The sequence below is a fragment of the Macrobrachium rosenbergii genome, chromosome 2, assembly GCF_040412425.1.
Source record: "Macrobrachium rosenbergii isolate ZJJX-2024 chromosome 2, ASM4041242v1, whole genome shotgun sequence".
Classification (NCBI taxonomy): Eukaryota; Metazoa; Arthropoda; class Malacostraca; order Decapoda; family Palaemonidae; genus Macrobrachium; species Macrobrachium rosenbergii.
In genome coordinates this window covers 40,175,513-40,201,193 of record NC_089742.1, presented here as the reverse complement: position 1 = coordinate 40,201,193, position 25,681 = coordinate 40,175,513, and the positions used below count along the sequence as shown (strand labels likewise).

Genomic DNA, 25,681 nt, shown 5'->3' with positions numbered 1-25,681 from the left:
GAATAGTTCAGGCTCCCAGGGTGCTTGTTCTTTGTACTCTGTGATTGGCGTGTTTTCCTTGATTGCAGCAGCTTAATTTTGCATTTCTACCCTCCTTAAAGCTGCTAGGAGATTGCCAGCATATGTCGGGGGGGGGTCTAGTTCCTCATGAAGCCCAATGTTTTTCTTGATTTCTCTCATAGTTTATTGATGAAGTGATCCGCTTATAAAGCAGTGTGCGGATGTCTGCGTACTTCACAGAGATCACGGGTACAAAGATTTACGGGTGACCTGAGGTCAAATTATTTCTCTACAAAAACAGGACAGGTGCATACAGAAAACATAATGATTAATAATGTCTGATGTTACAAAAATATTCTGTTACATATACATAATACATGGTCACTTGAACAGACAATGAAATATACAATTCACAATATAATGATAATAATATGTGTTCGGTCGAGCCCAGGTCGAATGTGAAGGCACCGCAGAAAACGGGACGTTCATCACAGAGAACGCATTGAACAGGGACTTTACAAGGTCAACTGGGTATTAAATTGTTTATTACCTGAGCGCAGATATACATGGCAGAGTGCGAATGGAAACATGGTGTTCGACCTCCGAACGCCATGACCCGCACTCTGAGCAATTTGTGTTTGTTGACAAACAAATGGGAATTTTGAGAGACAAATAAATGTACAATGATGAAATACATATTGGCGGAAAGGCCAGAAAATTCTGCACGTGACTATTTACATGAGAGTCTTGACATATATAGAAATGCAATACATGACGTAATTGATGTGAAAATAAAGAAACGTCTGACGTCTTTACAATGGTTATTCTCTCGTTGTTCCTTTGACCAAAGAGTAGACTGTACTCTTATAAGAGGTGCGAAATAATGAGCAGGTAGACATGTACTGCTGGTTTATTAGGAATGCAGGCCGCTTATAAAGTGGCGTGCTGGCGTCATACAAAGGAATACAATAGGATACAGGTGACCCGAGGTCAGTTGCTCTCAATGTGAATTCAGACAGGCAAACAAAAATCACATAAAAGATCAGATTACAAGAACTGACACAATAATACTCCGACACACATAAAAGTAAATAGGCATAAATAAATCAGTAACAGATACATATTTACATAGATAAAAATGTGGCTATTTGACTTGACCTAGGCTTGTAGGAGAGTCGCTGTAGAAAACGGGTAGTTCACCACAGAAAACCCGTTGAGTGGGGACTTTACAATAAAGCAGGCCGCTTATAAAGCGGCGTGTGGATGTCACAAAGGAATACAATAGGATACAGGTGACCCGAGGTCAATTGCTCTCAATGTGAATTTGGACAGGCAAACACAAATAACATGAAAGATCAGATCACAAGAATTGGCACAATAATATTCTGACACACACAAAAAGTAAACGGTCATAAATAAATCAGTAACAGATAGGTATTTTACATAGATAAAAATGTGGCTATTTGGCTTGACCTAGGCTTGTAGGAGAGTCACCATAGAAAATGGGTAGTCACCACAGAAAACCCATTGGGCGGGGACTTTACACTCTAAACTCTCAGCTCTGGTTGTTTCATTCACCAATTCACCATGTTTTGTGCAGACACTACAATGGTTACTGAGTGTTGTTGTAGCGAATCAGGCATTCTCGCACTGCTCAAGCTATTTCATATAGCAGTGTTTGTTTGTTTAATTGGATTTCCCCGGAAACTCTCAAGAGTAATAATCGCTTAGATTTCTTCTTTCTTGATTCTTCTTTGTGTGGTCTTCTTTCTTGATTCTCCTATCTTGTCTCTTCATTCGTTGTCTTCTTTCTTGCATTGTTACATTATTCTTCTTCTGCTCCTGTTGTCACACAAACTTTCCTGTAAAAAATTGAGCACTGGTGGTGTAGCTTGGTATGAGGAGAAATGTGCTAAGTAAAAGTTTGTTTAAATTATTTAATTATATACCTAATTAATTAATCTGGTTGATATGACACCCTTTCGTAAACTGTCAAATGCTCATGATGAAGAATGTATTGAGTTGATTTAAGAGTACACAGACTTTGTTGAGAAGATGGACCAATTGTTCAACTGTTTCAGTAGTGGCACTCGTACCAATAATACAAAATTGTGACATGTCATGAGTCTGAAATCAGGTCACAAGGAATTTCTAGTTAACTGCCTCACATGGTTGGATGGTATCAAATCACTTGGTCCACGAAAGCTGCCTTGCATCTCTGGATGGCAGATGGCAATCAAAGGTCTGTTACAGTTGTGGGATGAGTTACATTCAAAGTACAAGCTGTCTTGCCTATTAACCAACAGGCTCAGTCAAGATTGTTTGGAAATTTATTTTCAATAATTCGGGGGAAAGGTGGGCACAGGGACAACTCAGATGCATTTCAGTTCAGTTCAGGAGTGCATTCCGCCAAGTCACGGCGGATGTTATTATGTTCCAAGTGCTGGTGCCAACTGCCAAGACGACACTGATACCTTCTTGGTAACTCTGAGCAATATAGGGACTTATTGTTTTGCAAAATCTCCAGTGAATATCACACATTCTTCTCTGCCAATTCAGTATAGTCAGTAATTACCCTCCCTGGGGGAGACCTACCACTTGAGGAATGCAGTGTGTTAGCACATATCACAGGTTTCACCGTGCGTAAGGTTCGTCACACGGTTTGTAGAGAATGCAGGACAAAACTTCAAAGTACTCTTGATCCACACAATTCTGCCCATGTTTTCCTTTCCAAGAAGACTTAAGGTAACACACCAGGAGAGGAGCTAATTGTGCCAAGGACAATCCTTTACGACATGATTACTCAAATGGAAAACGAGTATAGAAAGATGGTTTTGACATTTACTATATAAGCAGAGTTGACTGCAGCCTTGTGACAGGCTTGGAGGAGAAGATTCAGGGAAAGTTTTTAGTTTGTTCTGTGTGCAACTGCAGGTTCTTCATTGTCATCCTCTTTATACGCAGCCGCCTTCATCATGATTTAAAAGATGCAAACAAAAGTCTTTTAGTTGCCAGTCGAAAGAACCGAAAACTCATGAAGTTCAGTCATCTGTGATACTGAAAATGCATACTTGCAGTGTAGGGCCCAGACATACTAAACATACTTGCGACGTATTAAGTTACGATGGCGTTTATATCCTCATTTTTCTGGCTTTCCTTGTGATAATATTCCTGTCTTCCATTTAATTTCTGAATACTATGGTGAGAAACATATTTCTATTTGTCTACAGTTGCAGAAAAAGTATGAAAAAAAAATTATAATGATCTGGTATGTGACTATGTAATGTTGAAAAAACGTTAAAGGACCCAAAAAAGTAATGTAACGAACAAAAACTTGACTTTACACTATTGTAAATGTTAGTGCATCCGGGCCCAGTATAATAAAATAAAAATATCAATTTCAGTATGATAGAATAAAGATATCAATCGTTCCGACACGATATACAAACCATCGGTCCTTTACATTAGGAATTACTTTCAGCATAGGCTGGAAACGGCCACTGAACTTTCGAACAAGTTGGTTAGGCAGTTAACTACCGTCCGGGAGGCGGGAGTACCGCCTACCCGGATGTAAAAATTCCAATTTGCTTTCAGCCGTCGTAGACTGCTGACATTGTTTCGCTATCTGCTCGACTGTTGAGCTTTTTCCCGGTGGGAAATTTCCTTTTGTTTTTCTAGTATGAATGTTGATAAGCCCTTTAAGCCCTCCTATCCCCAGTGTGTGTGTCCTGGGGTAGGAGCAAGAAATGTCATACCTTTAGATCTAAGTTGACACAACCCACACGCCCCTCTGCCCACTTGCAGGGGACGTGTGTGTTCAGCAGCGATCACCATGTAGCAAGTGTTGTTCCTGGTCTCCCAAGCAATGGAGGAAGTTTGAGGGGAGGAGACACTAACATAGGAAACCTGCCAAGGGAGTCGTCCGAGGTAACACGCTTAATGACTCTGGGTGGCTGATCTGTCGGGTTGTTTCTCCCTCCCAGCAAGCTTCCTCTTCTTGCTGCCTCTCCTTATGGTTGTGGCGGAATTTCAAAACACAAAAAAGCAGTACAACACTCACTGGTCCTCGGTTGCTGGAAGATGGAGTAAGGCGTCCACGGTCGCCAACACACAGCACACAAAACCACAACCAAACCAAACCAAAACAGAAAAACACACGACTCACGAACATACAGCAACAAGAACAGCACACTAACAAGGGAAAATAACAACTTTGCATCAGCACAAAAAAACTGTCCAAACCAAACGACAGACCAGCACTAGCTCTCAAGACTCCAAAAACTGCCTTTAAAACCGAAAAATCTTACACACATATTCCACAGACAGACAGCGCCCGTAAACAAACTAACGACCTTATCCCTCTTCCAACAAATCCAAGCACTCACTTACACGACAATTACACTCTCTCTCTCTCACCTCTCTCTCTCTCTCTCTCTCTCTCTCTCTCTCTCTCTCTCAAAACGTTGGGAAATGTAAATAAAACAAATTTATTCATCCTCTATATTTCTCCCCCTTTTTAGCATTTCCCACCAACACCTTTCACACCTCTTTCAAATCGCCTTACATTTAACACCCACGGATGCTCACTAGCAGGTCCTCTAGATCGCGTCATGGGCACAATCATTCTCTCAGAATCATTCTCTCTTCTAGCAACATTCAAACTCACATCTTCTCCTCCATTCTCTCTCAGATTCACGCTATCTTCTTCACTATTACCAATCTCAATTTCATCCACAATCTCATCTATACCCTCTAACTCTGCTCCCAAATACCTCCCCCAATTCTTCAACTAACCATCCCATTCGCTCATTGACCTTTCCAATTCTTGCAACGATTCATTCATGCTTTCAATCACTCGTATATTACTGCGCTCTCTTGCTCTTACACTTTCGCTCACCTCCAGCCGTTCACTAAACTTTCATCGTTCAGTCAACTCAGTTATATCAAACCCGCATATGCTATACGTTCTATCCATACCATCCCATTCATCCGTATTACACGCTTTATCACTCACTTCCACTTTGGCACTCACACCCTATCACACAACTTACGACCATTCAGTTTACTTACGTTCTTCCCTTTCTTAAGTTTTTTACATACTCTATCAAAACAAATTGCTGATCCTCCATACACAAGCTCTCATGCATACTTGGTTTCACCCACATTCAATTTCAACCATTTATACCCCATTCTCTCTCACATATTCGGTACATCCTTCCATCTACTTAATTATTGTGATTCGCTCGCATTTCTCCTCTACACTACCATCTACACATACTTCCCCTACAACATAACTAAGCCCACTGGGACCAACTTCCAACACCTCATACGGACCCTCAAATTTTTTCACGCACTTTATTTACATTCAACCGGCCCCTTTCTCGATTACTTCTTTCAACACTTTCTCGCCCACCTTGTAACTTTCAAACCTTTCATGCGCCTTCTTCCATACCTTCCTATCATTCTCAGATAGACCCAATCTCCAGTCTCACTATCTTTTCAAAAATTTAACACACATTTACACGAGACATACCAATACCCTTATGCACAGTGGCGTTGTATACCACAACGCTCGCCCAACGCTTACATCCCAATCATTATCACATTCCTCATCATACGTAATCTCTCTGTCAACGTTCTCACCGTTCGTTCCGCCAATCCATTCGCACTGGGCATACACGGCGAGTACATGTTCTATGCCCCAATCACGCAACATTTGCTCAAACTCCCATCCAACAAATTCAGGCCCATTGTCATCAACATTCGTGGTCGGCTTGCACACACACACTGGCAACATCACTTGACCACCATTCTCATACAGTCTCTCTCTTTTGTTCCGAATCGCTACCGATATGTAAACTTATCGAATGATCTACCATTACAACCATTCCCACATGTCCTCTAGCAGTCACAGGCAACGACACACAATCAATCACAACCATCTCAAATAACTCTTTCATCTGCAATCGCAAATCAGGTGGTTTGCATGCACACTGATACTTACCCTTCTGACAGTCCGCACACGTAATCGCTACATCCGCACAAATTTTACTCAATCCAGGCACATAAATCTCTCTCATACATTTCCCATAATTTATTTTCCCCCTAGATGCCCAAAACCTATTATGCACCAATAAACACATACCCACGGCTGCGTCTTCTGAAAATACTGGCACATACACTTCCCCATCCCCATATTCCTTCTGATGCAAAAAATAAACTATACCTTTACATACAACAAATCTCTTAGCACTTCGCTTATACTTCTAACTCAGACGGCCAACTTCCTGCTCTACACCCCCTAACACACACTCTCTAACATATTTATTTTCATGCACTGATTTTGCATCTGCTTAATTTCCTCTTCACTCAACAAATCATTTTCACTCCTTGCAATATCTACCATACCTACAAAACTAGTTTTAGACACATCCCCTCCTTTAACCTTCGTTATTTCCTGCCGCCCTTTCCTAAAATTCCCTCCCGACATCCACACTTATATCATGCATTCTCCATAAAATCAATTCCTAATAAAAAAACATGTTGGCATATCATTCTCATCCATGACTACAAAATTATGTATTATTTCAAATCCCCTAACTGAATTTTTAATTGTACCTCCTCCCATACTAACACACTCCCTTGTCCCAAACCATGTATCCTTACACTCGTTGATTTTCTTTTATATCCCAATCGCACCTTTCAATTCACTAACTACTGTACTACTCCACTAACGACACTTGTGCCCCCGTGTCTACCAAACTACAATATTTATTCTGATCCACCACTACATTCGTTACTAACTTACCTTCGCTTCATGCGCACGCTCACGGCTACATTCACAATTAGCTTCCTCACTCAGCACTAGCTCCTGACTCAAGACTCCAAAAACTGCCTTCAAAACCGAAAAATCCTCACACACATATTCCACAGACAGACAGCGCCGTAAACAAACTAACGACCTCATCCTCTTCCAACAACCGAAGCACTCACTCCCACGACAATTACACTCTCTCTCTCTCTCTCTCTCTCTCTCTCAAAACGTTGGGAAATGCTAAATAAAAACAAATTTATTCATCCCTCTATAGGGTGAGGACTCCCCCTCCCCTTCCTCATTTGTTTCATCGGGTGTGGAAGGCTGCGGGGGAGCGGTTGCTCAGGACATCCTCTCTGGGGCCTCTCCTCGCTCTGGGAGCAAATTTCTTCCCCTGGAGCGAGTGGAAGCATCCCTTTTTGACCCGACTTTATCCTCATGATTGGGGTGGAAGCGTCTTCTGTTGGCCAGGTACCCGACCTTGTCTGGCACTCCACCCCCATGACTGTCACCCTGTCTTCTTTTGGCAAGCTGCCTGTGACGGTGGCCTCGCACCTCGACACCCAGGTTTCGGCCATGCCTGCCACATTCCACTCCTTGCCGCTGCCTCTTGGGTTCCTGGCCCCGTTGTCCCCGCCTGGCCCCTTGCACATGGTGACGTCGTCGGTGCCTTATATGACTATGCGTGCTCCTGTTGCTGCTGACCCACGCTCGTTGTTGACCACGGTTTTGGCTCCTCGCTTCCCTGATGCTCAGCCCGGCCTGGCTCCCCATGCGCCACCCATGCCTCCGACCCTGGATTCATCCCTGGACCCTCCTGGCTCCCGTGCTGCTGTATCTGCCTCGGTAGCTGCTGGCCCGAGCACCATCTCTGCTACCCGGGTTGCGCCTGCTTCTGTGGCCCCCCTGGTTGCTCATGCTTCTGTGGCACTCCTGGTTGCTCCTGTGCCTTCTGCTGCTCCTTCGTGGTTTGGGGACTTGACTTTGATCCTGAGGAAGATGGGAAAGAAGAAGTCGAAGAAGAGATCGAGAAAGGTGTCGTCGTCGTCGCCTTCATCTTCGTCGTCGTCGGCCTGTTCTTCCTCTTCTCCTTCAGAGGCTCCCCAGTTAAGGAAGAAGATGCCTGTCTCTCCCCGCTAAGAAGTTCTACACCGAGACTCTAAGGACTGCCTCCTTCCACAGGAAAGGCAGTGGATCTCTCTCGCTGGCTCTTCCCGATCCACGGACAGGCGGGAATCAGCTGCGCTGACCCCGGGTCAGTCGCACTGGGAGCCAAGGGCGTGGAGACTACGGTTCGTGACTCCCTGGTTTCTGTATGAAACCTGAGTAATTTCAGTCTGGTACAGGAGAAACCTCTCTCCGTACAGACTTGGGTGTGGGGCAAGAGAAAGAGTCCGGGCATGCAGGTGCCTCGACTCTTCCTGCTGATACTTCTTCTAGTACCAAGCCAGGTTCTCAGGAAGGTCCCTCGGGTCCAGACATCTGGAGAAGCAGAGAAGAGGTACCCTGCTTAGTCTTCTTGAGAGGTTTTGGCCTCGAAGAAGACTAGGGTGCGTCAAGAGGACAGCGCAAGTTTGCACCAGCCAGCCGCGCGCTCGACTCCTCCCAGTCCCCGGCCGCGTCCGTGTGTCCAGCCTGGCTTGGGGGAGGCGAGCGCGGGGCTCGACTCATGCGAACAGCTCCGCTCTCCTTGGGAGACTGCTTCGCCCAGGTGAAAGCGCTCTCCTCGACCCAAGCTGCCGTCACTACCATGGGTTGGTGACCGCTCCCGGCCCACTGCCCCTGTTTTTTCTACCAGCAAGGCCAGTGGGAGTGCCCGATCCTCCTCGCCTGTCCTCTCTACCTCCTGGGCTCCTTCCAGGGGGCACAAGTCAGACAGGAAGAACTTTGGAGAGCTGTCTCCCCAGAATTTTACCTTGGGGGCGTACGTGCCTGGCTTGGTCCTCGGTTCGACCAAGTCTTACGTCCGCTTGGTGCAGGAGGGATCATGGGTGTCTACCGAGGTTCTCCCTCCTGCAGGGAGAGCAGATTGGGAGGACCGCACCCTGGAAGGACTTGAGGGTCCTCTTCCCCAGGATACGGACACCCCGAGATACAGAGGGTGTTTGCTGAGGTAATTGCGCTGATTCGTCAGCACAACGACCTCGGGGAAGGGACCACAGCCTCATCTGTGGATCGTCTGTTGCACCTTGAATCCTATTGGGGACCCGAGAAGGAACCCAAGGCTTCGATGGGGCTGCCATGGTCCATGCTTGCCGAGGGGGTACTTGATCAGGTGAATAGTCTTGTGTCTGGGCAGGACAATTCTCTTTGATCGAACCGCTCAGACAAGCTTCTTCCCCCTCCTCTGCCTAGCCAGAAGCGTTTCTACACACTGTCAGAGAGGTCATTGCCACCTAAGCAGGTTGACCCAGACCTGGTTTGTCTAGATCCGGGTCTCTCGTTGCAGCAACTTACTGCAGAGAGCGTCTCCCTCTCTTAGCAAGAAGCCGCAACCCTGGAAGCCACCGCCATGGCAGCCTCCCAGGCAGTCTCCTGGCTGGATCTGTGGTCCTTCACAGCATCCAAAGTGGCTGCTTCCTCGAGCGCTATTGTACCCGGGGAGGACTCCGCCTCTGGGAGACTGTGCCAGTCTGGAGGTAGGGCCATCTCCCACCTCGCCCACCAGACGGCAAACCTGTGGGCTAACCTGGTCCTGAAGCGAAGGGACGCTGTTCTTTCTCACTTCTCCAGGTCCGTGGGGTCCGAGTCAGCAATGACCCTGCGGAACGGACCGCTGCTGGGTTCCGCCTCTCTCTTCCCTAGAGAGTTGGTGGACACTGTGGTGGACAAGCGCCGTGCCGATGACAGCAACCGGCTTGTCCACCAGGCAGTGGCAAAGACCTCTGGGTCTTCGCGTTCCACTGTGGCCAGCCCTCGGGTCAGGCTAGCTCTTCCTCGGCCCCTAAGAAGTCCCAGTCTTCGAAGGGATCCCATGGAAACACCCAGCCTTCTTCTTCCTCTAGAAAGGGTGGGTCTTCCCGCCCCTTTCAGCCCACTTTCCAGTCCGGAAAAGGGGGCAAGGGGAAGAAGAAGGGGAAACGCTAGGGGCGGCTTTCCCCCCCAAATGCTGCTGAAGGTAGGGAGGGGTGCCTGTTGAGCTGTTGGGCAACATGGCAGGGACACAGAGCCGAGACCTGGATAGGATGTCCTTCGGGAGGGATATCTACTACCCTTCGAGTCTCGGCCTCCCTCACCTACTCTCCAGTCCATCTCCAGCACATACACCAAGGATCATCAGAAGGACTCGCGCACTACAGCAAGAAGTGCAAGCCTGTTGAGTAAGTGCTGTGGCTATGTCAGACCAGTTCCCAGGCTTTTACAGCCGTGTCTTTCATGGAAAGCCTCAGGGGATGGAGACTGGTCATAGACCTCTCCCCTGAACCGATTTCGTTGCCAGACTGGCCCACGATGGAAACAGAAGCGCAATCCATGCTGGCCTCCATCAGGAGAACGATTCATGCTTACGTTGGACCTGAAGGATGCAAATTTCAAATACCCATTCATCCGTCTCTCGCAAGTACCTCTGCTTTATCCTGCGGGGAGACGGTCTTCCAGTTCAGGGCACTTTGTCGGGCTCGACCGCTCCCAGGTGTTCATGAGTCTTCTCTCGTGTCTGCTTCCACTCGCTCGACCACCCTCAGGCATTCACCAGAGTCTTCCTCTGGTCAGCTTGGGCCCAGTTGTTAAGAACAGGGATCGGCTCCTCGAGTTTGCCGGAATCTGGGGATCATGGTAAATCTCGAGAAGTCGAATCTCACCCCCAAGCAGAGGATAAAAACTGTACCTGGGCATGCTGATAGACATGGTGGCAGCGAAAGTCTTTCCCATGGACTCTCGTATCAAGCAAGTTCAGGCAGGCAGCACAGCTGTTCCTGTCATGACTGGAGGAGCAGCCAGCCCTGTGTAGTCGTCATCGTCACCTGCCGTCTTTGGAGAAGCTAGTACCTGTGGGCTGTCTTCACCCGCGGTCCTGCAATGGAGACTAAAGAAGTATTGGTCCTAGTCCAGAGACCCCAGTCCTTCCCTCATCCCTCTTTCCGAGGAGGTGAGAGAGGACCTTCAGTGGATGGACGAAAGGAACCTCTTGATAGGAGTATCCCTGCACACTCCCCCCAGACATGCTTCTGTTCTCAGATGCATCGACTTGACTGAGGATGGTAGCACACCTGAGTTGCTGACTTGAGTGTGAACCCGGGCGACAAGCCTGCATCAACATCCTGGAACTCAAGGCAGCCTTCCTGGCCCTCCAAGAGTTCCAGGATCGAGTGATGGGACACTCCGTGGTACTGATGAGCGACAATACCGGCAGTGGCATCATCAACAAGCAGGCAGGGGTCTGGTGTCCTCCTGCTTCACCAGTTGACGATGCAGGTGCACGAGTGGGCCACGGCTCACTCGGCAGAGCTGTCAGCCAGGTATATTCCAGGCAAGAGGGGAATGTCGCGGGCAGACAAGCTCAGCCGCCAGAATCAGGTGATCAGGGACCAAATGGTCCTTCACCGGAAGTGACGGAAAGGCTATTCGACCTGTGATCTCAGTCATCAATCTATTCACCACCCGCAAAACAGAAACTCCAGGTCTTCTGTTCAGTCATGCGGACCCATGGAGGCCGCTGCAGAGGCGTGTTCCAGCACCCATGGGACAACCTCGACGATATACGCCTTTCCTCCATTCTGTCTGATTCGTGATCAACCAAGTGATGGTCACTCCAAATCTCAGAATGATTCTGGTGGCACCCAAATGGCCTTAGGCCATTTGGTATCCCGACCTACTAGCTCTCCCCTTCCGAGGCACCGAGATAGATCCCCTGGCCCAACCTGCTGTGTCAACCTCCCATGGGAGAGGTTCCACCAGGCAGTGCAGTCCCAGTCTCTTCACAGCTGGAGTTTATCCACCATCTCCCTGCCAGCAAGAGGTTTTTCAGCACCACAGCAACAGTGATGGCCGGGCACCTCAGACGGTCCTTCTGCAGTGGTATACCAGGGGAAGTGGTCCATCTTCTGTGGTTGGCTCTCATTGAAAGGGGATCTCTCTGGTTGCATGCTGGACTGTTCAGCAGGTCGTGTAGGACTTCCTTGTCTTCCTGTCATGAGATGAAGTACTTCTCCGATTCAGCTGTGAAAGGCATCTACACAGACACCACACTCAGCATCTGTCTTGCTGGCAGGCTGAAGAGGCGAGAGAGACATCTCCTCTTTGAGATGAAACTCTACAAATGAAAGGCTAGAAATTCCAGGTCTTGCATGACTTCAGGATCATCTGGGCCCAATGCATGGTATGGTGGACACGCTTGTCCTCTAAAACAGAAACTGACTCAGTGCGTGAAGATCTGCTGGAACTTTTTGAGTACATGAGAGTCATGGCAGACAGGGATCTGACCCTCAAGACCGGTTTGGGGAGAAACAGACTTTGTGCTAGCTCCATTAGAGAATGGGCGAAGAGAGTTGTCTTGTTCACTGCACAATGACTTTCCTTCAATGTTAAACACTCGAGGGGATGGGGGATCAGTTACTCTCGGATTTCGTCCGGATTTCAGGCCGAGAGACTCAAAAGGGTGCGTGGGTCCCTGGACACTCCAGGCGAGTCCTTCACGATCCTCCCAAGCAGGACTTTGAGGAAATTGAACCAGACAAGATGGCTACTTGTGTTAGGGACTGTTAAGAGTGCTGTAACTAGGAGCTAAAGAGGACTCGACACCTCCGGCCTGAATGTGACGACTGATCCGTTGCTAGTACTGGCTCGACCAAGAAAGAAGTGACCAAGAACACCATCCAGTCTTTCTGGTTTTGGGAGACGATCCAGGGCTCCGTAGGGGTGGGTCAGCCGACTTCTGCTGCAGGAGAAGACGCAGGCCAGCACGCTTCGGTCTTCTGAGTTGCACACGGTCCATAGCATTGGAGATCCGGCCGGTGTTAATCTGGTTTATTCCTGAAGAATGTACAGAATCTTGGTGTCTGCGGGGTGTGGTCCCATCAGACAGGTACCTTTGGCATCTGTGCTTGTCTCAGTACCTGGCGATATGGAATGTTGCTACACAAGTCCTTGGACACTTTTTCCTTGGAGATTCCTGTGGTGGCTGCTCAACAATTGTGGAAATGGTGATACCTGCTCCTCTAACAGGAACAGGTTGCATCTCGCCAGAAGATGTAACATTTGTGATTGGAGAATGGCAATGCAAGAGTGGTGACTGGCATTGTATGGCTGAAGTCACGTTTCTTAGAGAAAGAAAACGATGCCTGGCTTTGTCTTGTCACTGGACATGACGCGATGAACGCATCACAATGCTGGATCTGACGGTCAATGCATGTAAGCACCCAACGGAGCTCCCATTCTATTTTCCGTTCAGGTTTATAGAAGCAACCCCACCTTCCCTTGCAAGGAGGAAGGAGATGACGCTGACAATAGACAAACCCAATGCTTGTGATTGCCTTAATGTCATCCAACTCCAAGTTCTTCCTAGCCTACTTTGCATGAACTGACGTCTTCCTTTCATGCAAAGGACCCAGAAGTCTGACAACTGACCCAGCGTTTACAACCTGATCTTTTGTCAGAGGCAGTTTTTCCCTAGCCTTGCTCATCGACCAGGAAGGGAAGATAAGGTGGTGAACTCCAGTCAGTTCATAGAGACTCAATCAGATTCCTCCCTCCAACCAGTGAGTCTTCCTAATGTAAAGAACCAACGGTTTGTATATTGTGTTGGAACAAATCACAGTTTTTAAGAGTAAATTGTATTTTTCCTAACTATACAAACCTGAGGTCCTTTACATTACATTTCATGCCCACCTCATGCCACCCCTCAATCTGATACCTGGGCCGAAAGGCAAATTGGAATGTTTACATCCAGGCAGGCAGTACTCCTGCCTCCCGGACGGTAGTTAACTGCCTAACCACCTCGTTCAAAAGTTCAACGGCCGTTTCCAGCCTATGCTGAAAATAATACCTAATGTAAAGGACCTCGGGTTTGTATAGTTAGGAAAAATACAATTTACTTTTAGAAATTGTGATTTTACAATGGAGGAGTTTCAGTTTGTTTATAGTTTGGCCTGATATATCTTGTAGATTTATTTATTTATTTCCTTACATCCATAATTTTCAACCTTTTGAATGAGACCTGGTTTAGTGCCAGTAGTTATAGATAAAGATAGGATAAACTGTATGTATTGACGCATTTTTTTCGCAACAGAATATTTAAGTAATCAATCCAGATTAGTGCATTGCTATATAAATAATAATATAAGATCAGAAGATAGTGTTACAACCCACAAAAGTGCTAACATTCGTCTTAAACAATAGTGTGGTGTATGCCAGCACAAGCAAATGCTATCACAGTTTACTCGCTCACCGTCTGATGGCGCCACCGGTCCCGCGGTTACAATTTTCCCATAAGGACTTGCTCGACTGTCCACTCTTTACTTCTTCTATACTCTTTGATATTAGGCTAAAAGGCTAGTTTGTAAGTAATAAAGTTGCAACGATAATGCGACAGTTTGGCAAAATAGCTGTCGCATAAAACCAATAAATGGAAGAACTCACGTGAATCGAAATATATATATATATATATATATATATATATATATATATATTTATTTTATATATAATAAATATTATATATATATTTGGCCTGGACTTATTAAGAGGGGCTTTTCACTGGAGAAAGAACCAGATATTTAGTTCATCTTGTTTTAGTTTTTTCCATGACCTGAAGGTCCCAGAAAGTCAATTTCTGACCCCCCCTCCAACTTTGCCTTCATCCTTCCACTTTTACTGCGAGGCTGGATTCTTTCAGATAACTCTACCTAGCAACTATCTCCAGGTGAGAACAAGCAGCGGCAGCTGACCAACAACGGGTCATGTCTTAGCTCTCTAACTTCGACCTTACCAGACATTCTCTCTCTCTCTCTCTCCTCACCTCTGGAGACAAAGGGCCATGCTAAATTCACCTATGTAACAAAGGGACACTTTCGGATTCGCTGGAGGACGACAGTCTTGTTTTATTACATCCTCAGAGACTGCAGCTTCACTTCTAGTGTGAATACTAGAATTTATTAACACGTTGAGAGTTTGTCTGAACTGAATTCAACCTCCATGCTTTCAGCCCCCCTTGCTTAACCTTACTTGTTTTGTACTAAGATTTTCTCCCATGTTCTTAAATCTCGATTCAATCCCATTGAACAAGTGATCTTTTAATTCATCCCTTCTCGTCATTGGTTAAATTTTGAATAACGTAAAACCTTCCTTGAACTGAGATTAGTGATTGATTGGATACATGACCCAGGCAACATTCTGAAGGCGCTGCACACCGCCTTAAGTTCAATTATAATTATTAAGTCCATCCCTTAGCCATCAGCTAACATATGCCACTTGAAGCATTTGTTTTTGTGCATGTTCATAAGCATTAATCTCGGCATCTCTCCATTTGCAGAGAGGTGTTTTCAAGGCTGTACCGTCATCGACTCTGTTCCACCGCCTGTTCCTCAAAGGAAGGATCAACTGAATTAGAGTGCAATTAAGCCCATGTAAGTTCCCTTGTAAATCATTGCTTTGCACTTACGTGTGTTGTAAATAAAGTAGTTAATTTGTTCTCTTAGTCTGCTTTATTCTCCCATACAGTAACTATTTTAACTGTCACATTTAAATTTACGAGTAGGAGGGTCTTTGTACAAGGCCAATAAGCATCAAGGTAAGCTAATCAAACTCTTTCCTCCAGTATTCTGAATATATATATATATATATATATATATATATATATATATATATATATATATATATATATATATATATATATATATATATACTATATATATTATATATATATATATATATATTTATAAATATTACTTTAGTAAATATTACTGGTTTGCCCTCGATGTATTTATTTGTAGTAATATTAGATGAACTATGTGGGAAGGATGGGTGTTGTAGCGGCAGGGTCACGTGAGACAGTTCAAACTTTAACGTCCATTTGTAGCAAAGAACTTGTGCATTAGGGCATTTAACCCCATAGGAGAAATTTCATATTCAACTTTTACGATAGGTGTAGGCTCCTAAGCTTTTTTTTTCCTGTTCTGCCTGACGGATGTGTTGGACAAAAGCTTCAGACCTCGAGGGGCATCAACGGCCGCCCCTGTTTTGACCCAGCCCTGGTCAGACAAGACAGAGAGAAACCAGCCGCCAATCCAGCAGACGCCTTCCGTAGCTGTGCCTGTCACCGCTTTGTTCATCGCCCTATATTAGTGACTTGTGAAGTGGCGAATCAATCCAGAACTTCATCAGTCCGTTGTATGCACAGCAACACGCCGTCCACGGTAAAGTCTGTGTTTTGTTCCGAACTCGTCAATTACTACCTCTTCGCCTGTATTTCCAATTTTCTCTTGTTTTCATTCTCCAGCCACCACTTACAGTAGATGCTTACAAAGTCTAGAGTAAGCCAAAATATTATATTGTTTAGCTTCATCCAAATTATTCCAGTGAAGAGTAACTAGGACTTAGGTAAGCAAGTCATTTTAATTCTTTATGTTCTTGTGTCCTAATCCATTGTTTGGAAGAGCCATTGTGTTTCACTCACCATCTTAATAAGTAGAGATTGCCTCTCTCGTCCGGTTGGCGATGTTCATCGTGTCTTTATTCATTGAATATTCTTTGTTGCGTTAATTTCATTAACTGGCGACCTTGGTTAATATAAACAGCGTCTATGAGGTTAATTCAGTTTCAACAACAGGTTACGTGTGTTCTTGGCTTGCAGGCCTTGTGAAAATTACGTAACTCAAGTAATAAACTTATCTGACTAAGTCGCACGCCAATATCATATATATATATATATATATATATATATATATATATATATATATATATATTTATATATATATATATATATATATATCTCCTCATATATATATATATATATATAAATAAATATATATATATTATATATAAAAATACTATAAATAAATAAATAAATATAATTTATATAATATATATATATATATATATATATATATATATATATATATATATATATATATATATATATATATATATATAAATTCCATGTATATTTTTTGTAACTCTTATATATAACATTATTCATTTCTATTTGTAAATATCAAAGCTCTTAAACATATAATATCACAGTACTAAGCATCAGCAGCTTTTGCGTCACTCAGAAATTTTACATACTGACATTGCAATTTAAGTTTTTCATAAAAGAAACAAGTAAGAAATGCGCCGAAATTTCCTTGGCGCAATTGAGTTCTGTACAGCGTTTAATGCTGTATGAAACTCTCAGCTGTGGCCCATGAAACTTTCCTCCAAGGCCGGGTGGTGGCCTGTGATGCTGGCACCTTTAGCATAACCAGACACACGATCATGGCTACCTTTAACCTTTAAAAAAATAAAAACTACCGAGGCTAGAGGGCTGCAATTTGGTATGTTTGATGATTGGAGGGTGGGTGATTGACATACCAATTTGCAGCCCTCTAGCCTGAGCAGTTTTTAAGATCTGAGGGCGGACAAAAAAAGTGCGGACGGAGAGACAAATAGGCATCTCAATAATTTTATTTTATAGAAAACTACAAAGGAGAAAAAATTACCTTATCTTATTCGAAGATGCTGCTGGTGTGCCTTTTTTTTTTCACCAGTCGTTGTCGTTGATCAGTTTGTCAATATGCCACGTATAAAACACTTGTTATTATTTCACGCTTGTCACTTTCGAATTGGAACTTGAGAAGTTCAAGCGAAAATGCAATGGATTGCTACCCTAATACTATTCTTCTTGCATTTTGATACATTTTTATCTATTATGTATGTATGTATTAATTTTTTTCTTTTTTAATAAGCGGTATCTCTTCTTTCTGTATTTCCCTTTACTTCTTACTTCTTCCTAATGAACATATTCTTTGGATGCTTGAATTTCAAGTCAGTGGCCCCTGTGGGCATGTTCCATATGAATAGGTTTCATCTTCTGAATACAGCAGTAATAATAATAATTAGTTTTTCCGATGCCTTGTGTCACTCACGCGCGTTGTAGTCAATACTGCATGAGACCGGGAAATGATCTCCTTGAGGGAGGCCGGGATTTAATATCATGACGTCTTTGACGGGAAATCCCTCTCGGGTCACCTTGAAATTCAGCACCACCTTTGCGTCTTCATACATTTGTTAAATTGCTTGCTTATTTTGTACAGCATGTCGCTTGCTGTTTTAAGTATTACTTTTCAATACATTCCGCTTTATCTTTTTATTATAAGATTCCTTACATCCCTTTAGATAAAGGTAAGATTTGTAATTTCCAGCAGCCAATCGGAATTTATGAAAGACGTGATTCGCCATTCTGGTAATTCCCCCGGGTACGTTTCCTAGTCTCTCTCTCTCTCTCTCTCTCTCTCTCTCTCTCTCTCTCTCTCTCTCTCTCTCTCTCATCCAAAGTTTGTAAACTGTGAAGACCAGGCTTCATGCTCTCTTGTAAAAACTGTTATTGCACAACGATATTTACATCATCTCTTCTCTCTCTCTCTCTCTCTCTCTCTCCTCTCTCTCTCTCTCTCTCTCTCTCTCTAAAACTAAAGCAAAAACATTTGTGATTTTTAAATAACACTGAAAAATAAGTTTTGCTTGCAGAAGTACATTTTACATACTGGATGTATCTTATATAAAAGTTATAAATCAAAACCATCTCTAAGAATTTGAAATACAGGTTTACTCTCTCTCTCTCTCTTTTACCAAGAAAATACTGTTGACCGTAACACAAATATACCATTTTCAGATGAAAATTTGCAATAGAGTCACTTTGAAGTATAATAAATAAGTAATGATTATGAACTTTGTACTTTATGAAAAACTATACTTCAGTAAAGTCAGGTCACATATGACAGAATGAGGTTTGTGGAAATTTTTTTTCATTGCGAATGGTGAACATCAAATACACTTCATAATAGACCCCGTGGGTGGTTAGGGGCGTCAGTGCACCTCGCGTAGTTCGCTCTAGACATCACTTAGGGTCTCTGCAGCGCCCCTTCGTTCCCTAGCTGCAACCTTTCTCATTTCTTGTACTGTACTTCCGTTCATATTCTCTCTTCCATCATACTTTCCACCCACTCTAAAAATTGTTTCCTAGTACAACTGCGAGGTTCTCCTCCTGTTACAACTTTCAAACCTTCTTACTGTCAGTTTCCCTTTCAGCGCTGAATGACCTCATAGGTCCCAGTGCTCGGCCTTTGGTCTAAATTCTATATTCTGTTCTATTCTACTTCACAATAAAGTGAAGATTTAATAGAGATATAGAAATTCGCAATTAGAAACATGTAATATAATCCAAAAGTCATTGTTAAGCATATACTGTACATCTGGAAGCTTTTAAGAGCTCACACCCTTTACTTGAAGATAAAGCAAGTAATTGTGTATTTTAATTTCGCACCCTATATATCACCGTGAACACTCAATGTGACTAGAACTGTAGTTTCAGCCGAAATATGTGACTTTCAGTTTTCCAGTCCAGAACTGTAGTTTCAGCCGAAATATGACTACATTTTTCCAATCCAGAACTGTAGTTTCAGCCGAAATATGTGACTTACAGTTTTCCAGTCCAGAACTCTAGTTTCAGCCGAAATATGACTTACATTTTTCCAATCCAGAACTGTAGTTTCAGCCGAAATATGTGACACTTTTTGCAATCCACAAATCTTTTCACGCGATACATTTATTATAATAATGACTATTGTGTTTCATTTTTTTTTTAAGAAGTCCAATGAGACCAGTTACATTCCGAGAGTCTCATTCCGTGAGACATAAAGATTTGCAATCCAGCGACATTTATTATAATAATGACATTGTCATTTTTTTGAACTGAGACCAGTTACATTCCGATCTAGATTTCCATTTCACTGAATTTGCATCTAGATTTCCATTCGACGAGTCACATTTTCAGACTAATTCCCTCTGGGTCTCATGCTTAAAATCTCATTCCACAGATTAACGTTCTTATTTTTTTTCTTTTAACGAAGCCACATGTCTAGAGAATCAGTCAACCGAGTCTAGAGAATCCTTCCACGAACAGAAGGCAAAGTTGGAGAAGCTGAACATCTAGACAGATGAACAGTAAAAGGCAAAAAGCAATGTAGTTAATAGGCCTATCCACAGCGCACCGCAAACGGACCACAATGAACGGTCCCCCCCACATGGTATAAATGTGGAAGTTCTACCCGGCACTGATGACAACGATTATGGTAACGATGACGATAACAACAACGACGGCGAAAAGCACACCTAACACTTTGCATACAGAACAGGCGGCTCCTCTTCCACCTCTTCCGTTTCTCGAACTGGAGGAGAACCCTGTTCCTTCGTAGTGCGGCGTTGAGAATATTGAGATGGCGTGATGGTCATCCCCTGAACTTGTGTGACAGCTGAAACCTCCTCCGTCACCGCTGAAGCCCGAGTCTCCTCCGCCACAGTCGCCCATCTTTTCCTGTAGAAAACATTATGCCCAGTTTATATTCTGTTTTCGAACAGACATTATGTGTGATAAATATAAATAGCACATATACAAATATATATTGGTCTACCTAACAATACGTACGCACACACACACACACATATATATATATATATGTATATATATATATATATATATATAATATATATATATATATATAGTATATGTATATATATATATATATATATATATATATATATATATATATATATATATATATATTAGCTCAAGGTTAATGAAAACCAGCAATCAATCAACAATTATAGGCCTGTAAATGACGTTCACTTGCTACAAAGAGACTAGTTGACATGATTCTTCTTCCCTGGAAACTATATCTCTTTGTGCCGGTGTACTCATGATGATGTTTGTCCGATTCATTTTGCAAAAAACGTGCACATTGCTCATAGGTCACTAGATAAGCCTTTTTATAACGGGATAGACGTAAGCAGTCCAGGAATCATTGTGAAAATGCAGAGTTGAATCCCATTCAGAATGACATTTGGGTCTGGCCCACAAATGGCGGAGACTGCTGAACAACTTCACTCTTGAGAGTTTTTATGGATACGTGAGCAATGAAATAAGTATATGCAAACTACAAAAAGACGATTCATCTTGCCCTTATCGATAAGTTAATCGAGAAAATAGTACGGTTCAACGCCTGAAGATGACTTTTGAGTGAAGGTAAGCAAGACCAAAGAATTTGTAGAGAACATTTGAACCTTTTCGACAATGTAGTCCTTTTAGGCTACATTATTCCTCTAATACTTCGTTACAATATCACTTGCCTTACCTATGGTACCTTTTGCAACAAGTGCACCTATACTGTAGTAGGTTAAGTGCTATGATCCAGAGACAAAGTAGGCTACAGAGTAGCTCAGGTAGGCTAGGTTAGGATAGTGTTCCTCGAGCCTCAACAGGGTAGAACTAAGTAGTAGCTCTGCAGCGGCGACTTCCTGCTAACTTAACTTTTCCTACAGTGTTTTGGTTGCTAGCTATGGATTTACCCTCAATTTTTGTCGCATGATTGTAATTAACCACTGAACTACATTACATCCAACAAGCTAGGAGACCTGATGGGAAAGCGGGGTTATGGGTGGGGTATACCACCGGGACAGGGTGATTTGCTCCCCCGCTTATTATCCTACAATTTAGGGGACCCTTAGGGAAAGCGGGATCATGGGTGGGGTAAACCACGGGGGTGAGAAGACTCTCAAATTTTTCTGTATACGGCAATACAGAGATGAAAAACCCCTAAATGAACACACAAGGAACAAGATGACCAGTTGAAAATAGGCCCCAAAATTGGCCTGCTCTACACGAAGTTTGGAGGGAAAGGGGATTTCTACGGGGGGCGGTGGGGGAGATGGAGAAGGTTCTCCCGGTGCTGGAGGGGCTGTGGTGGATTTATATACGCGATCTTCACAAGTTACACCTTCCCCTCTCCAACCCTTGGGTCCGTCTGTTTGCACTGGAACGGTTCGTGACCCGCCCAGCAACTGCAACAGTTTGTTAATGTGCTATAACTACTCCTGGTTAATTTAGGTTGTCTCTAAAGGGGGCCGGGTTCGGGGCTTTGGCCAGGTGAGGCGGCATATTAGGTTAGGTTAGGTTGGTTTAGTTATTGTAATGACCAAAAGTTCCCGCTTCCTACAAAGAGGGTGTCATGAAAAAAATATTCCTTATATATAGTTCTCGCAAACTAATATTTATCTCAATAAAAAATAAAATACACGTAAATGATTGATGATTTTTTCAAAGTTTTAATTTTGCGAAATGCACTTTGTGACATTTGAAGGGACATTTGATCCCCCAGGGACTAGTACTAATCATAGTGAAATACATTTAACCCCCAGGGGCTAGTACTAAACATGGTGAAAGTGCAGATGAATCACTGTTTAGGCTAGTACTATCCCTCATGTGGAATGGGAGTTCGGACTGGAAACGAACTTTTACCACGCCGCCTGCTGTTTTAGCTTTGTTACATTACTGTCATAACCCCAGTGAAACTTTTTCTTTAAACTGCTCTAATGTTTAGCAACATTTACAACTTTCCGACTGTTCAGGCATTAAAGCCCCCGTGCGCGTTACTGTCAGGAAACTTTCCTACTTCCCTGTGGAGTTCCTCACACAAACCCCTTTCCCACTATTTCGCTGGACGGCATTACCCCCTACAGCCCCCCTTCTCTCAACCCACCGCAAGCCTTATCTGCGACCCAGGCCTACGTCTTAAAAAAGTCACTTACTGCGTACTTCATGTCAGTACAGTGGCTGAATCCTTGCCATCTACATCTCGCTCCTCTGAGCCTGTAACCCAGCATACCCTACCCGTTACTTGCGCAAACTGTTATGGCAACTACCGTGAGTGTAGTGTATTCTATTATGGGAAATACGAACTGTTAATCAAGCTCTGTCCCACTGAGTCCCTAAGGTTAGGCCTTTTCTCCTTTTTTGGTTTCTAAGAGTACCGAGTGTTTTTTTTTTTTTTTTGCAGGTTGCTTGTTTGGAACCGCTGCTTACTTAACCCTTGGAAATTGGTATTTCCTACACTTTTAGGCAGTGGTTCTCAACCTGGGGCACGCCCCTCAGGGGGCACTCAGCACTTCCAGGAGGCACGAGGCCTACGGAAAATTTAAAAATTCTAGAATTATATTAAAATTATTCTCTTAACAAGAGTGAGAACTAATATTCAGAAGTTTATAAAAGAATGAAAAAGTATCACCTTCTAACGTTAGTTTCCTATAGTCTACATTCTAGTTAGACTTTTGCTAGGCTTACCATTATTTTGTAATTATTTACCTCCCTCCCTGTCCCTCTAAACTCCTCTTTCTCTTTTTTTTTTTTTTTCCTCCTAAATAATATTTGTTCCGACACAATACACAAACCATCGGTCCTGTACATTAGGAATTACTTATGGTGAAGCTGGACACAGCCGTTAAACTCTTGAACAAGGTGGTTAGGCAGTAACTACTGTCAGGTAGGCGGGAATACCCACCTGCCTGGATGTAATCATTCCAGTTTTGCTTTCGGTCATCATGCATTGCAGACGTGTTCTGTATTTTGTGTATATATTATGTGTGCTTGATATTTATTAATATACAAACCCATGATTTATAATAGCTTTGCATAGGTCGTTGTTCCCCTGCATTTGTGTCTTGGGTTTGACGGCCAAGGGCGTATTTAGAGGGGCGTAACCAAGTGGTCCCTTTATTGAGATACTGAAGGCGTTTCCCTGTACGTTCGGATATATTAGATTGGGACGTAATATCTTGGCTCCCCTTCATTGATTGGGACGTAACAAGTTCGCTCCTCTTCCTGGCTCCCATCCTCCGTGTACAAGGGCATGATTACTTCCTTTCTACTTGTGCTGAGTGTTGTTTTCGCCGCCTGCGCTATGGAGAGTTGCGGGCGTCGTCGGTAAGTTTCACTTCCACAGCGCCCTTTGTGGCCTCCCCTCCTTCCTTCTCTCTCCTTGTAGGTTCTTCTTTATCTCTCCTTTCAGGAGAAATTTCTCTTACCCTCTTTGCTTGCTCATCGGGCGACCACCTCGAGGCTTGGGGACAGGGCTCGGTCGGGCGACCTCTTCTCAGGGGCCTCCTCTCGCTGCATAGGGGAACTGCAGTTCCCCCTCGGGAGCAAGAGGAGTATCCCTCTACTAATCATCTTTGCTTTTTCTTTCAGGTTGACAACAGGTTGACAGTGAGCATCGTAGGTACGGCAGTAGTTGGCTGGATATCTCAGTTAGGATATCTTTGCGTGAAGGAGTCCTGACGTTCACAGTGTTTGGTCCAGGATTGACCACAGTTACTGTTTGGAATGGCATAGATCCACGTTGGGATCATCCCGATGTGGATCGATCTCTGTCATTGCTGGCCTTCATGTGTTTGCCGTGGCACTGCCTCTGCGTATCTGCAGGTCCATCCGCTCCCTGCTGTGTTTCTACTATTGCCTCCTGTGGCTTAGCGACAGTCTGTGGGCGGCTCTTCCTGGTCTCCTGCCGCAGCCGTCCTGATCATTCCTGTCGCCGCTGGTGACGTTCCTGGCTGTTGCTGTAGCTCCTGCATCGGCTGTCCTGATCATGCCTGGTGCTTCTCCTGGTGGTTGTGTCCTTGTCTGCTTCTGTTGTGATCCTGCCTAGCAGCCCTGGAGGTTACAAAGTTTCATATCCACCATCCTGTAGAACATTTCAGGGTGAAGGTGAAGGAAGTCGCCCTGTGGAGGTAGCTGCCGTCTTCAGCTTATCTTCGATTTCTCCTTGTGTTGCCTCTTCCCTTTCTCTCCAGAGGTTCAAGGGGATACCGGGAACCAGAGAGGAAGGCTGCTTCTTCCCCCCCTTGATGTCCTTAGATCGTTCAGACTGCCTCCCTTCAGGAGGCAGTGGGTCTCTCTCTGGCTCCCTTCTCATTTTGGTTTGTGGACCGATTCTCATACCCCTGGGTTTTGTGTTTCGCAAGTTGTGGTTGGACAGACCTCAGTTTGTGCTCCTGTTCCCAGTCCTGGAGGTTCTGCCTCCAGACGGGTGCTGCTTTGGACACTCGTTTGCGAGCTGCTCCGAGTGCTCGAGATTCTGTGGAATATTGAGTATCCCAATGTGTTCCGGAGAATACTCTCCCCAGCCCAGTTCAGGAGCAGCACGAGAGAAAGGGCCGAGGCACCCAGGTGTCTCAGCTCTTCTTGCCGGCACTACAAGCGCTCCCCGAGTGCTAACCAGTGCTCAGTCAGGTTTCCAGCCTGGTGTCTCGATCCTGTCAGTTGGAACACCAGAAGCAGGGAGGAGGTTCCCTTCAGGAGTTCAACGGGGACTTCTATGACTGATTCTCTTCTGGTAGGCAAGCTCGTTGGCTCTTTCCCACCCGCCAGGCGGGAACTGATTTGCATTCTCCTCTCTGGGGTCTTGTGTTTTGGGGGCTGCGGGGCGCAGCTTCTCAGGCACCGTGCTCTCGTTGCTAGTCTTATGAAATCTGCTTCTAAGACTTGTTCCTGGTGCCTGCTCTTTCGATTTTCTTAGGACACTGGCAGCTGCTCCCAGTTTGGGAGTCTCAGAGGTCGCTCGACTTCTGAATCAATGCAGCACTCCCTGGTGGGGATGTATTGTTGGCGAGCTCAGCCTTGGGTTTGAGTGATTGGGACGGAACTGCTCTTCTTTTTCTTCACAAAGATTCATAAAGACACTACTTGACTGAGAGATCCCTACCAGCTTTGCTCGACTGAGAGATCCCTACCAGCTTTCTGTTTGTCTCTCGGCACAACAAAGTCGGTGGTTTTCTTGCTCCTTTGTACCAGACCCAGGGGCCATTACAGTGAGGCATGCTGTCTTTTTGGGAAACATCGATATGTAC

The 25,681-nt window shown here is 44.4% G+C and overlaps 2 long non-coding RNA genes across 2 annotated transcripts in view; one reads left to right on the top strand and one right to left on the bottom strand.

The window, feature by feature from the left end:
* The window catches only part of LOC136845697 (uncharacterized), a 64,580-nt gene that overhangs the window by 2,435 nt on the left and 36,464 nt on the right, over window positions 1-25,681 (top strand). The window contains exon 2 of the long non-coding RNA XR_010855219.1: window positions 15,279-15,372. This is a non-coding gene — a long non-coding RNA (uncharacterized lncRNA). The remainder of the gene's footprint in view (window positions 1-15,278; window positions 15,373-25,681) is intronic.
* LOC136845703 (uncharacterized) overlaps window positions 1-25,681 on the bottom strand; it is a 38,909-nt gene that overhangs the window by 8,400 nt on the left and 4,828 nt on the right. The window contains exon 2 of the long non-coding RNA XR_010855222.1: window positions 17,446-20,318. This is a non-coding gene — a long non-coding RNA (uncharacterized lncRNA). The remainder of the gene's footprint in view (window positions 1-17,445; window positions 20,319-25,681) is intronic.